This window comes from Lactuca serriola, chromosome 6 (genome assembly GCF_051521515.1).
Source record: "Lactuca serriola cultivar US96UC23 chromosome 6, Lser_US96UC23_V15, whole genome shotgun sequence".
Lineage (NCBI taxonomy): Eukaryota > Viridiplantae > Streptophyta > Magnoliopsida > Asterales > Asteraceae > Lactuca > Lactuca serriola.
The window spans coordinates 178757245-178781345 of NC_136413.1; the positions used below are offsets into that span (position 1 = coordinate 178757245).

At 40.6% G+C, this 24101-nt stretch overlaps 1 long non-coding RNA gene across 1 annotated transcript in view; it reads left to right on the forward strand.

Annotated features, from left to right (window-relative positions):
- Nucleotides 1-282: 282 nt before the first annotated feature.
- Nucleotides 283-24101, forward strand: part of LOC145059159 (uncharacterized) — a 28312-nt gene continuing 4493 nt past the window's right edge. Inside the window, exon 1 of the long non-coding RNA XR_013686662.1 lies at nucleotides 283-555. This is a non-coding gene — a long non-coding RNA (uncharacterized LOC145059159). The remainder of the gene's footprint in view (nucleotides 556-24101) is intronic.

The following is a 24101-nucleotide window of genomic DNA, read 5'->3' on the forward strand; positions in this document are numbered from 1 at the left end:
TTTTTGTTTGGATACAATAAATAAATAAAACTTTTTTCAAATTTGATAATGAGAAAATTTCCTAACTTTTTTTTATTCATATGTCATGTAAAATAATTATTTGATCTCTTTCTGATTTATTTTTCAATTTCTTATTATTTATTTAACGCCAAAATAATTGTTTTATATTAATTTACGCCCACCATCCTATCCACCCCAGAGACCCCACACTTCCACCAAAATAACAACTTCTTCATAGACCTAAAAATCTGCTATGCCTTATCATAAGTACTACTCAAAACTTTCATTTAGTCTAAAGAAAAATCAAATGGGTTTGTTTAGTTTGGGGTGAATTATGTAAAAACACAAAATTGAGGCCCAGTTTTGTCATTTAGATGGAAAATAAGATCTAAAGTAGATGAGAATTGATTAACCATCATTTTAGCCAATATTTGTGGCCTTGGTGGTCATTATAGAACAAAATTCGTTCACGGATTTTGAATATTCGAGAATGATGATAGAAAATGAAGAAGGTGATTCGTGGGTATCATTTTGGTTCAAGATTGAAAACTAGAGGTAAATATCCAACCATATGTTTGAACTTTGAATTGATGTTTTTTGATTTTGAAAACGATGCATACCAATGATTAGGTCAAGTTTTCATGAGATGATAGTGGTCATTACGCTAAGTTTGGAATCACTAGTGTAGTAGTGTTCATGGCCTATAAGTGGGGAAACTCCAAATCTAGGTTGATTTCGAAGCAAATACTATAAATCAATGCAAATGGTTTGTTTCTTTATTGTATTGGATAAAGTAGTTGAAAAGATAATGATGTTTGTATATGAACAAAGTAATGTTTTTTTAAATAAATAAAATGATATTAAATGGTCATTTTATCTTTGAAGCATAAGGGAATTGGATGGACTAACTCTAAAAAGCTACAATAATTTGTTTTCTTGACATTTCCGAGGAGTTAGAGGATATGCAGTCGAAATTTAGTAATACAGTTGGAATCAAAGAAGAAGAACAAAAACGATAGTTTAAAGTTGAAAGAACAAAAATCTGAACTAAAAAGTGCATTGAAATAGAAAAATGAGAATAAAAATGGTATGCTTTACGCCTTCACATCACCAATTTCTACGACCATATATGGCTCCTGTTAAACACAATAATTGCGAAGATAAATCTTAATCATGAGTGCTTAATGTTAGTGTCGTATGTTAGAAAAAGGTCCAATCATGAATTCATGGTATGATTTTCGCAAATATAGCAGTATTTGTTAAATACCAAAAAAGTGGTCCTCTTAAAAGTCTTAAAGGTGATGGGGAGGGCCATAAACTTGACTAACAGTTAAACTTAAAGACCACAAAATCTTGGACAACCTTTGTTAAGTAAACGTGGGCCGAGACCCACTACAATCATTCCTCAAGTCCAATCTACTTTATTGATTTGATTAAATATATTATGGTAATTACTACTATTATATTACTCAATTAATGTAAATAATTATGGTAATATAGGATTTATAAAAATTTCTGGTTGCTTTATGTTTTCGGACATTAGAACTTTTCTGTAGATTATTTTGCGATGCAATATAGTTATGTTTTTTTAAGAAAACTTGGAAAGACTACATGGCAATAAATCTATGTTTTAACACGGTTGATTAAAGGCTTTATGAGATTTTAAAAGTGCTATTGATTATGACAATAATTTCGACGATAAGAAAATATGAAAAGTTTATAAAAGGTGGGGATGGAAAAAAAATCCTTGTACCCAAGGAGGGCGCATCTAGGGCTCGGCTCCTTGATTTTTATATTAGAAGTGTAAATAGCCCATTTTTTATGCTTATTATGGCCTAGATATTAAAAAGTTGGGTTGTGGCCACGTGTGCTTTCCAATAGTCCGAACCAAAGTCCAAAAATCAATCGGCATCTGTCATCGGCACATCGTCATTCGTCCCTGCCCTCGTCGATATATCCTTATTCCTTCACCATTCTCCAGACGTTGTCAAGGTGATCAATGAATCAGTGATCAACTGATCACCGCTCATGCCTCCTCTTCACATCTTCACGCTGTAAGCCTGACATCAACCGATCAGTAAAGCCTGAAATCAATCAGTTATCAGCAATGGACAATCTCAATCAAGTCAGTTTTGCTTTTCATAATTCAAAAACCAGAATCTTAGTTCTCTAAGAAATCGGAGATTTAGAATCTCAATGAATGTGAATCAATGTTTTGAGTTATGTTTTCTCATACAAGTGTTAGTTAATTAATTTTAGGCTTCTGGTTGTTAGGAGCATTTTTGGTTATTTGAATTCTTAGAAATAAGATTTGTAGAATTTAAGATTATTGTTGGTTAATTAATTTAAGAATTTTGTAGAAATAAGATTTGTAGAAATAATCATACAAATTTTGCAGTTTAATGGGAAAGATGAAACGTGAGACAATTATACCTTTATTCAATAACTTTAAATATTTTTATAATAATTTTGTAATGTTTAGTATATATTAAAAAGAGCCAAGTACTCTCTCTCTCTCTCTCTCTCTCTCTCTCTCAATCTATCTATCTATCTCTCTCCCAGCCTGCCACTATTCATCTTTTATTCTTTCTATCTCTTTTCAAAATACAAACACATAAACATACTCTTAAGAAAACACAACTCCATCTCCATCTGTTATCACTGTTGTACACCACTATCTACTGCCAACCACCTCCATTCCCATTATATCTCTTCACCACAACTCTAAACCGTCACTGACATGTCATTACATCATTGCCTGTACCCACCATGACATCATTGAGCATCTCAGTTCAACAAGAAAAGAAATTGGAACCATTCAAATTGTTAATGATGAAATCATTGAGAAGAATCCTAGTTTAGAACAAGAAAATGATCATATATCAACACCCATGAATGATTCACCATCAACCCCGATAAATTAGCAATCAACCAAGGACATCAATATGTCATCATCCAACTCTTATTTACCACAACTAACGATAAGATCTTTAAGAAGTATCTATTCTAACACTCGACCGATTCATTTTGATGAATGTGCATATTTTGCTCTATTCTCTTATTCTGGCCTACTAAGCTTTGAAAAGGCCAGTAAAAGGGAGAATTGGATTCTTGCAATTGATGACGAGATGAAATCCATACTCAAGAAACTTGCGTGATGAAACCCAATTGTGGGAATCACAACCTATTTGTTTCACTTTTGATTTGGTAATAACATACAAAGATCCAGCTTCATGGGTGTTGTTTGCAGATGATCACACCCAAAGCATTGTTGGGATAATGGTTGGGACTTGACATTTGGGTTTTTCTTGACTGTTGTAGATTTAGACGATGGTGTATGTGTGTGTGCAGAGATCCACCTCCGACCACTGTTGCCTTCACTGACTCAAAGCACTGCTGCTTTTTCATCTCTGACCACCATTGTCTTTTTCTATAAGCCACCTTGCAACAACACCCTTGGGTCACCTCCATCGAACCCTTATCTCTCATGTATATCCTTATTATCAGATGAACATAAGGTGTATGTGTGTGTTTTTTGCTTCCTTGATCTGTAACACAGAAGAGGTGTAATTTTGAATTTTGATAACGTACAGAGAGAGAGGGTGGGAGAGAGGGGGGCAGGGGGAGAGAGAGAGATCAATTTTCTTTATTTATTTATTATAAAATAGTTAAAAAGGAAGAAAAATAAATAAATAAATATATATATATATATATATTAAGGGTATTTTAGTCTTTTTAATTTGGGGAGGGAGTTTTTCCACATACAAACATGGTCAAAAGGACCTCCAATCCAAAAAAGTTGAGGTTTGGACCAAAACCCAAAAAAAATACATACCACAGGGACCATTTTTGTAGTTTCGTCTTTATTCTTTGATTTTCCATGTATGTATTTAAATTTGAGTACAAAATTGTTTATAGGTTTTAAGCAATCTTTGGAAATTTTTATGTTCTGTAAAATCTTTAGACTTATGTTGGTAAAATTTAAATTTAGAGTTTTTTCTTACATAAAAGTTTTTTCCTATTAAAATAGAAAAAGAAACCTCTGATCCCCGCTAGGGATCCCAGTCCCTGTTGGGGGTGGAGATTGGGATCCATTTATATTCTCCGATGGGGACGAGGATGTGAAAGGATGACCATCCCAAAATTGATAACCAAAAATTTCATTTTTGTATTAATAAAACCATCAACCATCAAGTTTATAAAAATAAAAAATGAGATCAAATTATGTCAACAATCATCTAGAAATACACCATAGTTAAATAAGGTGGTAAATTATGGTGTGTGCGATGCGATCATCTCGAGCTCTTCCCCTTCGAACCGGAAGTACCTGAAACACAAACTAAAAACCGTAAGCACAAAGCTTAGTTAGCTCCCCAAAATACTACATACCATACATATACGTCAGCTCAAGGCTGTACCGGGTCTATTTCACCCCTGAGTCTATTTCAACTCATATGTCAAAATAAGGCTATATTGGGTCTATTTCACCCTCGAGTTTATTTCAACTCATATGTCATCATAAGGTTGTACCGAGTTTATTTCACCCTACATACATATAACTAACAGGTACATACGCATATAGACATACAACAGGAGTCACAAAGACTACAAGCACATACAGTCGTGTAACGCCCGATTCCTGGTACGCAGTTAATTCAAGCATTTCTTGTGTTTTTCTCTGGGACTCGACGAGTTGGAGGCCTAACTTGTCGTGTAGAGTCGAGATCCGCGGATAGTTTAAGTGACCTACTCGACGAGTCAGAAGACTGATTCGGCGAGTAGGTGCTGTTTGATTAAAACCCAAAATTGAGGGTTTGTATCCTATTTAAACACCTTATCTCAGCCTCCATCATCCCTATCACTCCCAGAAAGTTGTATATCGAAACCCTAGTCGTTCTTACTGTGTTCTTGAGCCTTGTGGTGCTACTTTTTATGTTTGAAGCTTGGAAAGGAGAAGGGGACTTTTGAGACCAAGGGGAAACAAGAAGATCCAGAGTTTGGAGCTCATTTTCAACTTATTGGAGGTATGAAGCTGAACCTTTGTCTATAGATCTTGATTTTGGGCCTTTTCCTACATCTTTCTAATCCATAGAGAGGTTGTATTCGGGATTAAGTGTTGTAAGTTAGTGCATGTGTAACATCCGGATTTTCAAAGGTATTATGGTGTAGGTTAATCTTGTAATCAAAGGAGAGACTCGAAGAGTTAAGGGTCCAACTCGCAGAGTTGATTCCGGTTTCTCCCTTGGATTTAATGAGTGGACTCGACGAGTTCGAGGAGGGACTCACCAAGTAGGTGTTGGGCAGAGAAACCCTAATCTCCGGGGTTTGGGACCTATTTAAAGGCACTTATAGCCTCCTTGGCCCCTTCCCAACAGTGTCTTCGTCCCTTGAGAGAAACCCTAGAGTTATTTATGAGCTAGAGAGGAAAGAGGCTTCTTGGAGGTCATTTCTTTGAGAAGAAGATCAAGGGGGTTGCAAGGATCTCAGAGGAGAGTTGGTGAATCAGTCTCATCTTCATTTCAAGCTTCGGATCTGGTACAACACTTGCCTCCCTTGTGTTTGAGTAGATTTCCTTGGTTGTAAAGTTGGGCTTGTATCCATATTGATGGGGGTTTGGGTGCATCTAAACCCTTTTTCGAGTCAATTGTAGATCTAGACCTTGTGAGGTCCAAAGATCCAGAAAGTAGGCATCCATGAGTGAGTAACCTTGGAGCTTTGAAGCTATGGAGCTTCAATGGAGTCAAAATGGTGTATAGAGCAAAATACACCATGCATGAGCCTTAAGTTTGGACCTTTGTGTGACTGTTGGGTAATAGGAGGTTAGATCTATGAGTTTGGGTTGTAGATCTGACCTCAAATAGCTGAATGAGAAATTTGTGGGAGCCATCTCGCCAAGTCCATGGGTGACTCGACGAGTCGTAGCGGGTTTGACCGAGTAGTCTTAACCCAGTGTTGGCTCTCCGGGTTAGGAGTCAACTCGATGAGCTGAGTGAGTCCTAGGTAGAGTTCAGTTGATGTGAGGGGGCTCGAAAAGTCGCATGGGTGCACTCGACGAGTAGGGTCAAATGTGGACTGTTGACTTGAGCTTGACTTCTGTTGACTTTGGGGTTTTGGTCAACATAAGTAATAGAGGCCTTGGAAGGGTAAAATGGTCTTTTACCCACTTTAGAGAGTTAGAAAGAGAAGGAACCGCCTTCGATTGTCTGAGTCGTGAAAAAGAGTTATTATAAGAGATATTCATCCTATGTGTTAGGCGGTGGGGAGTTTGAGATTCAAGTGTAAGGATAGCTGCTTTCTGCTTGCCAGGTGAGTCTTCTCACTATACTTTACCTAGAGTGGTAATTAGAGTTATGCGACAGAGTATTTTGTATGCTATTTATGTGATGTGATGCACTGCATTATTTCTATGTGATTTATGTTGTGTGTGTGTTCCAAAGTATACAGAGTTATGACCGAAAGGTCCACAGAGTTAGGACTAGAGGTTCCATAGAGTTAGGACCAGAGGGTCCATAGAGTTATAGCCTTGAGTGGCTAATATATGTTTTATGTGGTATCTTGGGTAACTCACTAAGCTTCGTGCTTACCATGTTATGTGTTATGTGTTTCAAGTTCTCAGGATCGTGGGACGGCACCGGTTGATAGTACACACCAGAGAAAGAGTTATGAGGATCCTGGATTAGTAATTACTAAAACATGGAGTGATGTTTTTTGAATTGAACAAATGAGATTTTATTAAAATGTGTCATGAGGATTTTATATGATTTTAAATGAAAATTTTCTTTTGAAAAATTTATGTTGTTACAGCATGCCTTAGATCCAGGTCTGTTGGGGGGTTTTATGGCACAAAGGTGCCCATTTTGTTGCCCTGAATACCCCATGCACCTAGGAGGCCATCTTTTATGGCTTTTTGAGCCAAAGACCCCATGCATGGACATGAAGTTCGTGACTTTTCGTATAAAAGGGACCCTAGGAAGTCAGATTTATGATTTGGATGCATTAAGTCCCACTAAAATCGACTGTATAGTAATGGACAAGGAGGGACTTAGCGAGTCATTTGGGTGACTTGGCGAGTCGAGATGCTTTTTCCCCAAAAACGTCTTCTGGAAATGCTTTTGGTTGATTGGAAGGAATGCTCAGCCTGCTAGGGGTTCGCCTTGGACCTAGAAATCATGGTACTCGACGAGTGCTAAAACAGACTCGGCGAGTCCAAGGCAATCTCCCAACTTATGAAGATGGACTTGACGAGTTCGAGAGGAGCTCGGCGAGTCATAGACTGAACATCTTCTTATCGATGAAGATGAACTCGCCGAGGTCATGAACGAACTCGGCGAGTCGAATAAAGATGGTCCCGATGGTTTGAATGAAGGAGAACCCGTCGAGTTATTTCTGTTGGATCGGGTTAGTGGAGTATGGACTCGACGAGTTGGTAGACCAACTCGGCGAGTCAGGTCAATTAGGTGTTGACTTTGACCAATGTTGACTTTGCCTGGTTTTGGTATTGACCCGGGTTAGGATTGTATGTTCGGTTTGATGACTTGAAGGTTGTCTTGTAGGCATTGAGGAGTCGAGGAGAGCCGACCTCCACGCCAAGGATAGTTCAGACACTACACGACATCGAGGTGAGTTACCTTCCAGTAGTAGTGGGTCTAAGGCACCAAGACCGACCCACTAGTAATTGATAGTTGGGATGATTGTCTTTGTGATAATTGTTTGGTCTGTTATTGTTGGATATGTGAGTATGCTAGATTGCTAGATATGTGAGTATTCTAGTTTGCTAGTTACTATGTTATGTGGGAGAGTATCAGTAGTAGGGGACTAGTCCCCGATCCGGTCGCTAGGACCAATGGGTAAGTCGGACACCTCAGATATGTCTGACAACATGATTATGATATGATATTATGTGTTATTAGTAGGGGTGAAATAGTCCCCATGTTCGGTTGAGATAGACCAGAGGGTAGGTCAACACCCCAGAATAGCTTGACACATGGGTAGGTCAGCACCCCAGAATAGCTTGACATGGGTAGGTCAGCACCCCATAGTAGCTTGACATGGGTAGGTCAGCACCCCAGAATAACTTGACATGGGTAGGTCAGCACCCCATAATGGCTTGACATGGGTAGGTCAACACCCCATAATGGCTTGACATGGGTGGAACGGGCGCCCCAGAATTGCCCGGCAGTATGTTTGCTATGTGGTATGATGAGGGAACTCACTAAGCTTTGTGCTTATAGTTTCAGTTTTGGTTTCAGGTACCTCTTCGTCCAAGAGGAAGGAGCCGGCAGTGTAGCAACACATCACACATACACACATGATTTCCGCTTAAAGTTTTCTGGGATTGTACTATGATATTTCATTACTTTGGATGATTTGGTTTTCAGACATGATATCATGATTTTATGTATTGACATGATCTTGGCAATGTTTCGATAAACTGATTTATAAACCACTTAATTAAAAACGAAATTTTTTGCCTCAATTTTTGGGATGTTACAAGTCGTTAGTGTCCTACAGTATAGTGAGCAAACTCACCTCCATCCGCTGCTAAGCAAATAGATGCTCGGTCATCTGAACCAGAGAATCCTCGGTGCTAACCAATCAAATTACAACCTTAACCAACAATTAGGTCATACAACATAATCGGGACTTTAATTTACTAATCCCGACTCCTAGGGTAAAAGACCATTTACTTTTCCCCTTAATTGGCCCAATTAACCATGGCCCAAACCCAAAAACACATGAAGCCCAAAAATTACCCAAATCCATAAAGGCCTAAGTCATAACAATGGCCCGACTCAATAAAACTTTTAACCCAACAAGATCCCAAAACGTAAAGTCCAAAAGTGGCCTACAACCAAAAGCCCAAAACCGGCCCTGATGAGTACACTTAGCGTACTAACTAGGTATGCCCTGGGTACAACTCTGCAACCAAAGTCTTATGGGACCTCAACTGCGTACGCTCATCATATGATAGACTACTGTGACATCCCCAAAATCACGGCCAGAAAAGACCGGTTTGTTTATGCTTTGTTTAAAAATCAGAGTTACATTTTAAATGAAAGTGTTGTGGAATTTGTCCCAAAACAAAAATATGATAAAGATTTATCAAAAGCATTTCCATAGAAATGTATTTCATTAAAAGACTTGGGATGTCATGTTCGTACAGATCAAAAGCATAAACAGTACAATATAAGCCTTACTACATTATTTCATATCTATAGGCCTATATCCATAATCCCTCGTCCGAAACATCACACCTATGCTCATGCGCCACTACCTGTAATACAAGAAACTGAGTGGGTTAGGCTTGGGAGCCTGGTGAGCACATAGGGTTTTCAACCCACAATAAATAAGTTTATTAATTTCATTAATCAACAATAATCCGATTACCCGTTCCTGTTATCCTCACTTTACATCCCTAAACACCTATCATAAGGGACCTAGCCTAAGGATCATTATTGGGACGGACACTACTGCTAAGGGGATTCCTCAGCAATAAATGTCCTAAAGGCAACCATGTGGGGGATGGAGTACACCAGTGAACACATCGTTCACAAACACCTACAGGTTGCGAGCCTGCTAGTGTTCCACTGGACTGTCTAGAAGAGTCCGTGGTCGTCATCCATACTCCGCTAGATGACAGAATCAACAACATCAACATCGAGGCCTCTCATCATTTTATCACACATCACCTATTACATCTACCCATGTTTTACCCCAACATTTTCGTAGATATAAAATACATATACAGTTTAAATCATTGAAAACATGTATAACAATGTTCATCCGGCATAGATAGCAAGTATTCAAATAATATGCACACATAGCACGTAATTTATATAAAATACTTCATATCTATGTGTAAGCTGAAAGTAACTATGCACTCACCTGATTAGGTGGTGACTCAGCACTCGGACAGCGCTTCGATACTCTCAAAACGATATTCCTTCGATAAAACCTAGTATTGATACCACTAGGGCTTAGTTTAACGATAACCGCGACAAATTAATTAGTCCGAGTATTATTAAGCGTTAATAATACTCGATATAACTCATAATAATAGCCCAAATAATTATTTTAAGGACTTAATAACATTCCTATAATTATTTGAAAGCTATATAAAAAATTGCGTAAGCATAGCACACTTACAGCGAATTTTATCGAAAACCGGGACTTAATTGGAGCAGCGTTCCGAAACCGAAAAACTCCTTTTTCTCGGGACTCCGGGAGCCTCGGGGCTTCCCTAGGGTGCTAAGGGGCTTAACTAGGGCTTAGGGGGTTTATAGCACTTAGAGAGAGAAGTGAAAAAGGTGTGAAAAATGAAGAACCATCGGCCTCCTTTTATAGCCCTGCGAGGCCTCGGTACGCTGGGCGTACCTCAGACCTACGCGGGGCGTAGTTATCGGATAAGAGCGCTTGATCGACTCCAGTTGTTAGCCACTTCGGACCGGATAAGACCGAGGTTACGCGGGGCGTTCCGGATCTCGTACGCGGGGCGTAGGGCGAGGCTTCGTGGCATGATTCGAAGCGAGATCTGAGACCTTCATCGGACGGCCCACAACGCGCCACGTCTCCAGTCTCGCACCAGTTTTCGCATTTTCATACTTTAACTTTTAAAATTCATAACTTTCTCATACGAACTCCGTTTTTGATGTTCTTTATATCCAAGCGAAGGTGGGAATGTACTCTACAACTTTCGTTTAGACTTCGTCGGCTAATTTTTGCTCGATTTTAAATTTTATATTATTAACGGGCCGGGACACGATTGGTCCGTTAAATCCTCATAACTTCTTCATCCGACATCCGTTTTCGCTCATCTTTTTCTCGTTATGCTGCTCTCAACGAGATCTTCGATTCTCGTTTAGGTCGTGTCAGCTAAAACCGCTCGATCTAATATTCGAATTCCGGGCTGTACACTGCTATTCCGAAACTTCAAAAAATCATAACTTCTTCATACGAAGTCAGATTTGGGCGTTCTTTTTATCGATGCACTTAGTGTAACATATTCTACGACTTTCGTTTAGATCGCTAAGGCTAAATCTCGTTCTATCGTAAATTCACTATTCACGCTTCCCGGTATCGTGTCGGTTCTGTCGCGAAACTTCGACGGGTCATAACTTCTTCGTTATAACTCGGATTTCGGCATTCTTTATATGTACGGAAACCTCGAGAAATATTCTACAACTTTATGTAGAGATATTGGGATTATCTCACACTTTAATTTTGACGCTTATTTTTATTCTTTATTAATTATACATTTATAATTAAATAATAAACACATAAACACACATAATTCACATAATACTAAAATATTTCATCTTTATTACTTCAAAAAGAGTTACAAGAGTTGACCTAGACTATTACATTGACAAAAATGCTTAGCCCTAAAACCCGGGCGTTACAACTACGCCTGTCGTACACCCCTGCTTGCCAAAACCTCAATAAGCACTTAATGCTTTAATTCCAAACATCGGTTTTGCAGATCCATACCTTGGGGAATGTCTTAAATGGTGAAGTTACCAACTTGATGCCTTTGCATGGCTCAAAGAGACTCAAACCCTAGATTTGGCATTCTACTTTCACCTAATGAGCATTAACCCATGCATGGTTGATCTACAACCATCAAAATGAAAACTTTCTGGACTAAGGACCTCAAAAGAATCAATAAGAGCAACTCAAAACTTTTGGAGTGACATTTACTCACTAGAACTCATTCATGGGACCAAAATATGTCCAAAACTCCACTAGATCTAGATATAAGCATACAATAACCAAGTTCAAGACTTCATACCTCTATGAAGCTGCAGAAGGTGAGTAAACTTTAGATCTACAAACTCCAACTTGATCAATGCTCCTTCATAAAGCTTCTTTTTCTTCCAGATTCACCAAACACCCACCAAAACACACATAAGGATCAAATCTCTCTAAAATGGGTTAGGTTTCAAAATGAGGCTTAAAGGGGCAATAGAGGCTGGTAATGAGAGAACCTTGGGGAATAAGGTTGTTTAAAAAGGGTCCAAACCCTAAAAATTAGGGTTGGACCCTTAACCACGTACACCCATCGTACTAGACGTACGCCCAGCGTACACACACAACCCCCATGTTTAATTAAATGCCATTTATGACAAAAGTTGCAAGCAATTTTCATTCCAATGGTCAAAATGTAAAATGCCTTGAATCGAGTGTTACAAAGAGGACTAGAATGAGGATTTGGAGATGGGGATTGGATTGGGGTCCTTGTATTTCCCGACCCTGTTTCCATCTCTAATAAATGGTTTACAAAAACAATGATACTTATTTTTGAATTATTGATAATTTTTATATATGGATTTCTTACATTGTAAATGTTTTTGAAATATTTGCATGGACATTCTAAATTTTGTATGGTGGACACTACACTTTTTGGTCAAAGTCGATTATCTTCCGTATTTAAGGTTAAGGGGAGTAGGTTTGACAAACATCTCCGCAAAAACGATGTGGCTTAGCAAAACACCCATTTTTGGGCTTGGAATGTCATGGTTTGGACCCCAACTTAGCAACATCTTACTAAGTATCTCATACATCTATCTTCTCCCACCACTCCTCTCTCTCTCTCTCTCTCTATCTATCTATCTATCTCTCTCCCCTAACACATCAAAACTTCTTCCCTTCAAAGTTAGAGCTGAGGTGGAGCCTGACATGTTCGACATCACTCCCCTCAACCTAACTGGGTCAAAACAAGTAAGAATATAGTGCAAGATCAATTGTAGACACATTAAGATCATTATTTAAGCAAGTAGATCTATCTATGATCATCACTCTAAAATCATATTGGTCGAGTATAAGTTAAAGTATAGATAAAATTCAAAATACTTAGAAGTTTTATAATGATTGAGGTATGTTTTAAAATATAAACATGTAAATTTTTACATATTTAGATAATATAAAACATATAAATATGTAATTTACATCAATGTTAAATTTATTGATTACATATAAAACGTATAAAATATGATTTTAGATATAAATATGTATCTTTACATATTTATACATGTTATTGAGTTATTAGTATATATATATAATGATGAGAGGAGTAGGGTCTTAGTACATTAAGCCAATTTTTGGCTTCACCCATTAAACCTATAAGTCAAAAAGAAAAAAAGTGTTAAACCTTAAATATTAATTTCTAAAACTTTAACACCATCATTTTTTTTGTCATAATATATGGAAAAGTTCAAATTTTTATTCTTATAAAGAAAAGTCCTTATTATCTAATTTACCCGACTATCTTATATTTTATGTTTAAAAATATAGTGAATTTTTCATTAATTTGGTTAAAATATTAGATAATCAAGAATTTTTCATTAACTATGCACTCACCTGATTAGGTGGTGACTCAGCACTTGGACAGCGCTTTGATACTCTCAAAACGATATTCCTTCGATAAAACCTAGTATCGATACCACTAGGGTTTAGTTTAACGATAACCGCAACAAATTAATTAGTCCGAGTATTATTAAGCGTTAATAATACTCGATGTAACTCATAATAATAGCCCAAATAATTATTTTAAGGACCTAATAACAATCCTATAATTATTTGAAAGCTATATAAAAAATTACGTAAGCATAGCACACTTACAGCGAATTTTATCGAAAACCAGGACTTAATTGGAGCAGCGTTTCGAAACCGAAAAGCTCCTTTTTCTCGGGACTCCAGGAGCCTCGGGGCTTCCCTAGGGTGCTAAGGGGCTTAACTAGGGCTTAGGGGGGGGGGGGTTTATAGCACTTAGAGAGAGAAAGAAGTTAGAGAGAGAAGTGAAAAAGGTGTGAAAAATGAAGAACCATCGGCCTCCTTTTATAGCCCTGCGAGGCCTCGGTACGCTGGGCGTACCTCGGACCTACGCGGGGCATAGTTATCGGATAAGAGCGCCTGATCGACTCCAGCTGTTAGCCACTTCGGACCGGATAAGACCGAGGTTACGCGGGGCATTTCGGATCTCGTACGCGGGGCGTAGGTCGAGGCTTCGTGGCATGATCCGAAGCGAGATCTGAGACCTTCATCGGACGGCCCACAACGCGCCACGTCACCAGTCTCGCACCAGTTTTCGCATTTTCATAATTCAAATTTAAAAATTTGTAACTATCTCATACGAACTCCGTTTTTGACGTTCTTTTTATCCACACGAAGGTGGGAACGTACTCTACAACTTTCGTTTAGACATCGTCGGCTATTTTTGGCTCGATTTTAAATTTTGTATTATTAACGGGCCGGGACACGATTGGTCCGTTAAATCCTCATAACTTCTTCATCCGACATCCGTTTTCACCCATCTTTTTCTCGTTACGCTGCTCTCAACGAGATCTTCGATTCTCGTTTAGGTCGTGTCGGCTAAAAACCGCTCGATCTAATATTCGAATTTCGGGCTGTACACTGCTATTCCAAAACTTCAAAAAATCATAACTTCTTCATACGAAGTCAGATTTGGGCGTTCTTTTTATCGATGCTCTTAGTGTAACATATTCTACGACTTTCGTTTAGATCGCTAAGGCTAAATCTCGCTCTATCGTAAATTCACTATTCACGCTTCCCGGTATCGTGTCGGTTCTGTCGCGAAACTTCGACGGGTCATAACTTCTTCGTTATAACTCGGATTTCGGCATTCTTTATATGTAAGGAAACCTCGAGACATATTCTACAACTTTATGTAGAGATATCGGGATTATCTCACACTTTAATTTTGACGCATATTTTTATTCTTTATTAATTATACATTTATAATTAAATAATAAACACATAAACACACATAATTCACATAATACTCAAATATTTCATCTTTATTACTTCAAAAAGAGTTACAAGAGTTGACCTAGACTATTACATTGACAAAAATGCTTAGCCCTGAAACCCGGGCGTTACAATTTTTTCTCCCCTAGGATGATTCATTCCCGGAATCATGCATCGGCAAACAGATGTGGATAGCGACTCATCATGTCATCCTCTGTTTCCCAAGTGAGATTCGGCCCATTCGAATGTTTCCATCGGACTAGCACTAAGTCGACCATCTTGCGTCGTAACTTCTTAGTCTTACGGTCAACAATTGCCTCGGGCTCTTCGATCAGCCTTTTATTTTCATCCATCCTTAACTCTGAAATTGGAATTATGTCGGGAACATCTCCCGTGAATTTCCTCAAATAACACACATGGAAGGTGTTATAAATACCATTGAGTTCTTCGGGCAATTCCAGCTTGTAAGCTTGGTTCCCAATCTTCTGAAGAACTTTGAACGGTCCAATAAACCTTGGACTCAACTTTCCTCGTTTCCCAAATCATATAAGTGCCTTCCACGGTGAGACTTTAAGCAAAACGGAATCCCCAACTTCAAAAGTTATTGGTTGTCTTTTCTTGTCAGCATAGCTCTTCTGACGATCCTGGGCTGCTAGCATCCTTTCCCAAATCACCTTCAACTTCTCAGCAGTCTCATGGACTATCTCGGGGCCCATAAACTGCTTCTCTCCGGCTTCAAGCCAACAAGACGGCGTACGACACTTCTGTCCATACAAGGCTTGATAAGGTGCCATCTTGATGCTCGAGTGAAAACTATTGTTGTAGGAGAATTCTACCAGAGGTAAGTGCTCGTCCCAATTCCCTTGGAATTCGAGGGTACATGCTCTCAGCATATCTTCCAACGTCTGAATCGTTCTTTCGCTCTGACCATCGGTTTGCGCATGGTAAGCAGTACTCAAACATAACTTTGTACCCAACTCCTCTTGTAGACTCCTCCAAAACGTCGATGTGAAACGACTATCACGATCTGATACAATCGTAAGAGGGACACCGTGAAGTCTTACAATTTCCTTCACGTAAGCATTTGCAAGCTTATCCATAGACCACGTCTCGTTGGCTGCTATGAAGTGTGCACTCTTGGTGAAACGATCCATGACTACCCAAATCATGTCGTGACCGTTCTTCGTCCTGGGCAGTTTAGTCACAATATCCATGGTGATGTCTTCCCATTTACCCATGGGTATAGGTAAAGGTTCTAAACTCCCATACGGTTTCTGATGTTGTGCCTTAACCCTCGCACATGTTACGCACTCGGCCACATACTTCACAACATCGAGCTTCATCTGTAACATCCCGAAATATCAAGAGTAGAGTTGAAGGGCTAAAAGAGTAAATTGGGAAAGAGTGACTCGGCGAGTCCATGGATGGACTCGGCGAGTAGAGTCGCGATTTGGTCGCGTGGTAAGTAGCCGACTCGGCGAGTCAATGAGATGGACTCGGCGAGTAAGCGCTGAGTGGAGATAACCCTAATTCTCGGGGTTGATCCCTATATAAAGAACATTATGTTTCCTTCCCAGCCTCTTTATCACCCCTTGAGTCCCAGAAACCCTAATTTCATGGAGAAACCCCATTGTTGAGCAAATTGGAGTTTGGAGAGGTGGTTGTTGAAGAGATCTTAGAGAAGAAGAGGCTTGGGCAAGGGGCTTTGCTTGGAATTGAGTTTCATTGTAGTTGGGTCGTTATTTTGAGCTAATATCTCGTTTTTGAGCTGCTATTTCCTAGATGCATCACTTTGGGGGTATTAGAGATCATATCTTTGGATGTATTGGAGTTTAGAGGTTAGATCTGAGGTTGCTACCTCAGATCCGGAATGGAGAAGAGTTGGAATGCATGAAAGTCCCTGTGTTGAGTGTTGGATGAAGCTATCATGTCTCAAACCTTAGCCCTAATGTGCAAAATGCATAGATCTCTTTGGATTCACGTAAAGTTTGCCACTTTACGTGATGGATGAGTTGTAGGAGGCTAGATCTATGTTTTGGATCAATTGCATGGCTTGGAATGCTTCTGTATGGATTCAGACCGGTGGTACTCGGCGAGTCACATGGGTGTACTCGACGAGTTGCTTGAAGATGAGCTGGAACTCAACGAGTTGGAAGAACAACTCGGTGAGTTGGATGAAGATGGCCTAAAAATCGGCGAGTTGTATGAACAACTCGGCGAGTAGGTTGAAGATAGCCTTAGACTCGGCGAGTTTGTTCTTGGACTCGGCGAGTCTTGTCGAAGAGTCCCAATATTTTCTGGTTAAGTCGAGAATCGGCGAGTCGCGGGATGACTCGGTGAGTTATGGACGAGTGGACTCAAAGTTGTTGGACTCGACGAGTCTCGGGGTGACTCGGCGAGTTAGGTCGCGGATTGAGGGAAGTTCTGAGTATGGGGACTCGGCGAGTCATCGGGTTGACTCGGCGAGTAGAGTCAGTCAGGGGTTGACTTTGACCTTGTCCAAGGGTTGACCAGTTGTCCTTCAGGGGTATTTTGGTAACTAAGGGTATTTATTGAGTGAGTGTGTTGGGGTTCAGTGGAGGAGTTCGTGTCGGAGCTTGGAGCAGCGGGATCTTATCCTTTCAGCCGGCAGTTTCGAGGTGAGTTATCCTCACTATATCAACAGGGTCTAAGGCACCAAGGCCGGCCCTTATCGGATTGAGATCCGGGTAGTTGTTATTATGTTACTGCTTTGATATGTTTGCATCCTGTGAGTTAGGATGGTATATGTTAGAGACCTGATTGAGATCGGTATCCTGAGAGATAGGGAGATGCTATGTTAGTGACCTGTTAGGTCGGTATACTGGTTAGGATGGTGGTATGTTATGTGATCTGTTTGATCTGCTTGTTGACTGTGAATTGCTATATGATTGTATGTATATGTGCACATGGTTGTTTGGACTGGAGTTGGGTTGAGGCGGGTCCTGTTGTGTGCTGTAGGCTAAGATACCCAGGGCGGACCGGTTGTCCCGAAGGCCCAGCGAGCGGTCCAGATAGGCTGTAGGCCCCGAAAGGGCAGACCAAACGTGCCGAAGGCTCGAAGAGTAGACCAGATAGACTGAAGGCCCGGCGCGGGCGGACCAGTCATACTGTAGACTCAGAGAGTGGACCAGGTGGATTGAAGGCCCGGGAGCGGGAGGACCAATCACACTGCAGACTCGATGTATGTGGATAGACTCAGAGGGTGGACCAGGTAGACTGTAGGCCGGTGCGGCGGACCAGTCACACAGTAGACCCGAAGTGCATGGCTGTTCTGTGATCGGATATGTTATGGCATGTTATGCGTGTATGGTATTTGTGGTTGGTATTTTGGGTATATCTCACTAAGCTTTCGGGCTTATAGTTGTTTTTTTTATGTTTTTCAGGTTCTTCAGGAGACCGTGGCAAGGCGAAAGCGTGATCGTACCGCTCCTCATGATTTTATAGTGATGTGATTCTGGGAATACGTTAAATGTTTTGTATTAAAAACCTTTTTGTAAAGATTTAATGAAATCGAGTTGTTTTGAAAAATTTAAAATTAGTTGTATTTTTCGGTCGTTACATCATCGTTGGCCACCAGTAGTAGGGTTTTAGGTCCCTATACATTTTAGTGCTACCGGGATGAATCGAGTACATGGTCTTGTGTGCTTCTTCCATCAGAAGATCTCTTATTCCTCCCATCTTAGGTACCCAAATTCGATCTTGGAATACCTTCAGTCCTCGACTGTTTGTTCCGAATACTAACGTTTTGCTCAAACGTTCTTCCGTTCGGTCATTCTTCTCTAAAGCTTCTTTTTGGGCTTTCCTGATAATTTCCACAATAGTCGAGACGACTTCAATTCTTAACGCTCTTGGCCTTTTCCTTTCGAGATTGACTTTCCGACTGAGAGCATCAACAACAATATTTGCTTTACCTGGGTGGTAAAGTATCTCACAGTCGTAGTCCTTGAGAAGTTCTAGCCAGCGTCGTTGCCTCATGTTCAACTCCTTCTGATTAAAGAGATACCGGAGACTCTTATGATTAGTGAATAGCTTGCACTTCGTGCCGTAGAGGTAATGCATCCATATCTTTAAGGCAAAAACTACCGCTGCCAACTCCAGATCATGAGTGGGGTAGTTCTTTTCGTGCTCTTTCAATTTTCGAGATGCGTATGTTATCACCTTTTCTCTTTGAGTCAGAACACAACCCAACCTGACTCCAGATGCATCAGTATAAACCGCAAAGTCTTCAACTCCATCGGGTAGAGAAAGTATCGGTGCTTCACATAACTTCTTCTTTAGCTTCTCGAATGCCTCATCGTGCTTCTCACTCCACGTATACGTAGCTCCTTTATGGGTTAACGCTGTTAATGGAGTAGCTATCAAAGAAAAACCTTGGATAAATCGTCGATAATATCCGGCTAATCCTAGAAAGCTTCGAATCTTCGTTGGACTTTTCAGACGTTCCCACTTCATCACAGCCTTGATCTTTGCGGGGTCAACCATTATTCCCTCCTGGTTAACAACATGACCCAAGAATTGGACTTCCCGTATCCAAAAGTCACATTTGGAGAACTTTGCAAAAAGCTTCTCCTTCTTCAACACTTCTAATACTTTCCGTAGATGCTTGCCATGCTCCTCTTGGCTTTTCGAGTAGATAAGAATGTCGTCGATGAACACTATCACGGATTTATCGAGGAATGGTTTACAAACCCTGTCAAATCCATGAATGCTGCGGGAGCATTGGTTAGCCTGAATGACATAACCAAGAACTCGTAGTGTCCATATCTAGTTCTGAATGCAGTCTTCTCAATATCCTGCTCTCTTACCTTCAGCTGATGATATCCTGACCTAAGATCGATCTTTGAGAAGTAGCTCGAACCTTGCAGCTGATCGAATAGGTCATCAATCCTCGGCAATGGATACTTGTTCTTCACTGTTTCCTTATTCAGCTCTCGGTAGTCTATACACATTCTCATACTTCCGTCCTTCTTCTTCACAAATAACACCGGAGCTCCCCAGGGTAATGAACTAGGTCGAATAAAACCGTTGTCCAACAACTCCTGAAGTTGCGTCATGAGCTCCTTCATCTCCGTCGGTGCTAATCGGTAAGGTGCCTTTGCTATCGGTGTTGTTCCTGGTAACAAGTCTAAACGAAATTCCACTTGTCTATCAGGTGGTAATCCGGGAAGATCTTCGGGAAAGACTTCCGGATAATCACACACAACCGGTATATTCTGCACCTCTTTCTTCTCCTTCTTAGCATCAATTACGAATGCCAAGTACGATGCACATCCTTTGGACAAACATTTCCTGGCTTTCATCAGGGAGATGATTCCAGAATTCACTCTGCGTTTGTCTCCGTACACCATAAATGATTCCTTTCCGGGTGGGTTTACCTTTACTATTTTCTTTCGGCATTGAATCTCAGCATCGTTGGCGCTAAGCCAATCCATACCCAAAACGATGTCGAAACCATTTAACTCTATGGGTAATAGCTCTTCGTGGAATTCGTTTCCGTTTAGGTCAATGACGATGTTCCTAATACGATTACTAACAGGTACGAATTTGCCACTGGCAACTTCTACAATCAGGGCATTATCAAGTTTTTCTACGGGCAATGCTAATTTCCCACCAAATTTATGCGACACAAAGGAGTAGTTGGCTCCGGAATCAAATAGTATATTTGCAGGCAAACCATTTACAAGAAAGGTACCTGAAGCGACGTCTGCTGCCTCCTTCGCAGCCTCGAGCGTCATCTGGAAGGCTCTCGCCTTCGGCTTCGGTGGTATGTTGGGTCTTCCTGCCTCCTTCTTCTTCGGGCAGTCCTTCAAGATGTGCCCTTCTTCATTACACCCATAACAGGCCTTCTGGTCGAGGGTGCATTCATTGGCATAGTGCCCAGGCTTTCCGCATTTGTAACAAGTGACCCCTCCGTTACACTTCCCAGAGTGCTTTTTCTTGCACTTGTCACACCACTTCGCTTCTGATCCTCCTCCTCTCGAACCAGACTTCGAGAACCTACTCTTCTTGTTGGACTTCGAGGATCCATCGAACTTCCGTTTCTCACCAACCTCAGCCCTTTCCAGACCTTTTTCCTTTTGTTGGGTCTCCACGTTCTTAGCTACTCGAACAGCTGATTTCAGAGTGGTTGCCATCTTGACTGTTGGGCCAAAGTCAGCCGGCAGTCCGTTTGCGAATTTCTCAATTTTGGAAAGTTCGGTTGGCACTAGGTATGGAAACAACTTCATCTTTTCCGTAAATGCAACAGCATAGTCATCGATGCTCATTCTCCCCTTCTTCAAATTTTGGAACTCATTGTGCAGATCAATCAGGTCTATCTCTGAACAGTACTGCGCCTTTAGTTGTTCCAAGAAATCATCCCATGACATTTTCAGAGCTTCTCCTCGTGGCATTGTATCTGCCAATAGCTTCCACCAGCTCAAGACTCCAGTTTTCAATTGTCTTACAGCGAAGACAGTCTTCTACTTCTTGCTGCAGTCGCAGCTCTCAAACACCATCTCCATCTCGGAGATCCAGTCCATAATCTCAACAGGCTTTGGGCATCCTGAGAGACTTGGTGGTTTCGCACCCAAGAAATTTTTGTACATCCGTCCATCCTTGTTGTTTCTCCCTTTCTGGGCCATCCCTTTGCTCACCTTGAGTCCCTACTTGACTCACTTGGCGGCTATAGTTCCCTTCCTCAGATGGCTCGAGAACTGGCTCCGTCGGTTCAACATGTATGGTAGGTTCGTCCCTATTTTCGTGGAGCATCCGTCTCATTTCTTTCCTTTGTTCAGCTAGCATAGCCTGAATCATGGCTTGAACTCCAGCCATGGTAACTGGCCCAGGTGCAACTTCTTCAACAACAGGTATTTGTTGAACCACTGGGGGTTGGTTCCTACCTCCATTTGCGTTCACGTTTCCGCGGTGGGTCCTTGCCATCTTGATCTATACACCGAATAAGGTGAATTTAGATCTTTATTTAGGATAGACGTTTAAATCGTCCTTATCACTCTGAAACGTTTACATGATAGTTCTAATATCGTAGTCGTACGTTTAGAATCCTAAACACATAAGGTTTCCAGATCCGGTCGACAACAGACCATAGATCCGAACAAATAACAGCATATCATGCACAAAACATTTAGCACATAAAAGCAATTTAGGCACAATTCCTAAAATAAGCAAGTGCTCACACCTCACAATCATCGCTTAGCATTCTAAGTTTAAGTCTAGAAATCCAACAAATTCCTAGTTCACTTAAACTAATGCTCTGATACCAACTGTGACATCCCCAAAATCACGGCCAGAAAATACCGGTTTGTTTATGCTTTGTTTAAAAATCAGAGTTACATTTTAAATGAAAGTGTTGCGGAATTTGTCCCAAAACCAAAATATGATAAAGATTTATCAAAAACATTTCCATAGAAATGTATTTCATTAAAAGACTTGGGATGTCATGCTCGTACAGATCAAAAGCATAAACAGTACAATATAAGCCTTACTACATTATTTCATATCTACAGGCCTATATCCGTAATCCCTCGTCCGAAACATCACACCTATGCTCATGCGCCACTACCTGTAATACAAGAAACTGAGTGGGTCAGGCTTGGGAGCCTGGTGAGCACATAGGGTTTTCAACCCACAATAAATAAGTTTATTGATTTCATCAATCAACAGTAACCCAATTACCCGTTCCCGTTATCCTCACTTTACGTCCTTAAACACCTATCATAAGGGACCTAGCGTAAGGATCATTATTGGGACAGACACTACTGCTAAGGGGATTCCTCAACAATAAATGTCCTAAAGGCAACCATGTGGGGATGGAGTACACCGGTGAACACATCGTTCACAAACACCTACAGGTTGCGAGCCTGCTAGTGTTCCACTGGACTGTCTAGAAGAGTCCGTGGTCGTCATCCATACTCCGCTAGATGACAGAATCAACAACATCAACATCGAGGCCTCTCATCATTTTATCACACATCACCTATTACATCTACCCATGTTTTACCCCAACATTTTCGTAGATATAAAATACATATACAGTTTAAATCATTGAAAACATGTATAACAATGTTCATCCGGCATAGATAGCAAGTATTCAAATAATATGCACACATAGCACGTAATTTATATAAAATACTTCATATCTATGTGTAAGCTGAAAGTAACTATGCACTCACCTGATTAGGTGGTGACTCAGCACTCGGACAGCGCTTCGATACTCTCAAAACGATATTCCTTCGATAAAACTTAGTATCGATACCACTAGGGTTTAGTTTAACGATAACCGCGACAAATTAATTAGTCTGAGTATTATTAAGCGTTAATAATACTCGATATAACTCATAATAATAGCCCAAATAATTATTTTAAAGACCCAATAACATTCCTATAATTATTTTAAAGCTATATAAAAAAATGCGTAAGCATAGCACACTTACAGCGAATTTTATTGAAAACCGGGACTTAATTGGAGCAACGTTTCGAAACCGAAAATCTCCTTTTCTCGGGACTCCGGGAGCCTCGGGCTTCCCTAGGGTGCTAAGGGGCTTAACTAGGGCTTAGGGGGGTTTATAGCACTTAGAGAGAGAAGTGAAAAAGGTGTGAAAAATGAAGAACCATCGGCCTCCTTTTATAGCCCTGCGAGGCCTCGGTACGCTGGGCGTACCTCGGACCTATGCGGGGCGTAGTCATCGGATAAGAGCGCCTGATCGACTCCAACTGTTAGCCACTTCGGACCAGATAAGACCGAGGTTACGCGGGGCGTTCCGGATCTCGTACGCAGGGCGTAGGGCGAGGCTTCGTGGCATGATCCGAAGCGAGATCTGAGACCTTCATCGAACGGCCCACAACGCACCACGTCACCAGTCTCGCACCAGTTTTCGCATTTTCATACTTCAACTTTAAAAATTCATAACTTTCTCATACGAACTCCGTTTTTGACGTTCTTTATATCCATGCGAAGGTGGGAACGTACTCTACAACTTTCGTTTAGACTTCGTTGGTTAATTTTGGCTCGATTTTAAATTTTATATTATTAACGGGCCGGGACACGATTGGTCCGTTAAATCCTCATAACTTCTTCATCCGACATCCGTTTTCGCTCATCTTTTTCTCGTTACGCTGCTCTCAATGAGATCTTCGATTCTCGTTTAGGTCGTGTCGGCTAAAAACCGCTCGATCTAATATTCGAATTTCGGGCTGTACACTGCTATTCCGGAACTTCGAAAAATCATAACTTCTTCATACGAAATCAGATTTGGGCGTTCTTTTTATCGATGCTCTTAGTGTAACATATTCTACGACTTTCGTTTAGATCGCTAAGG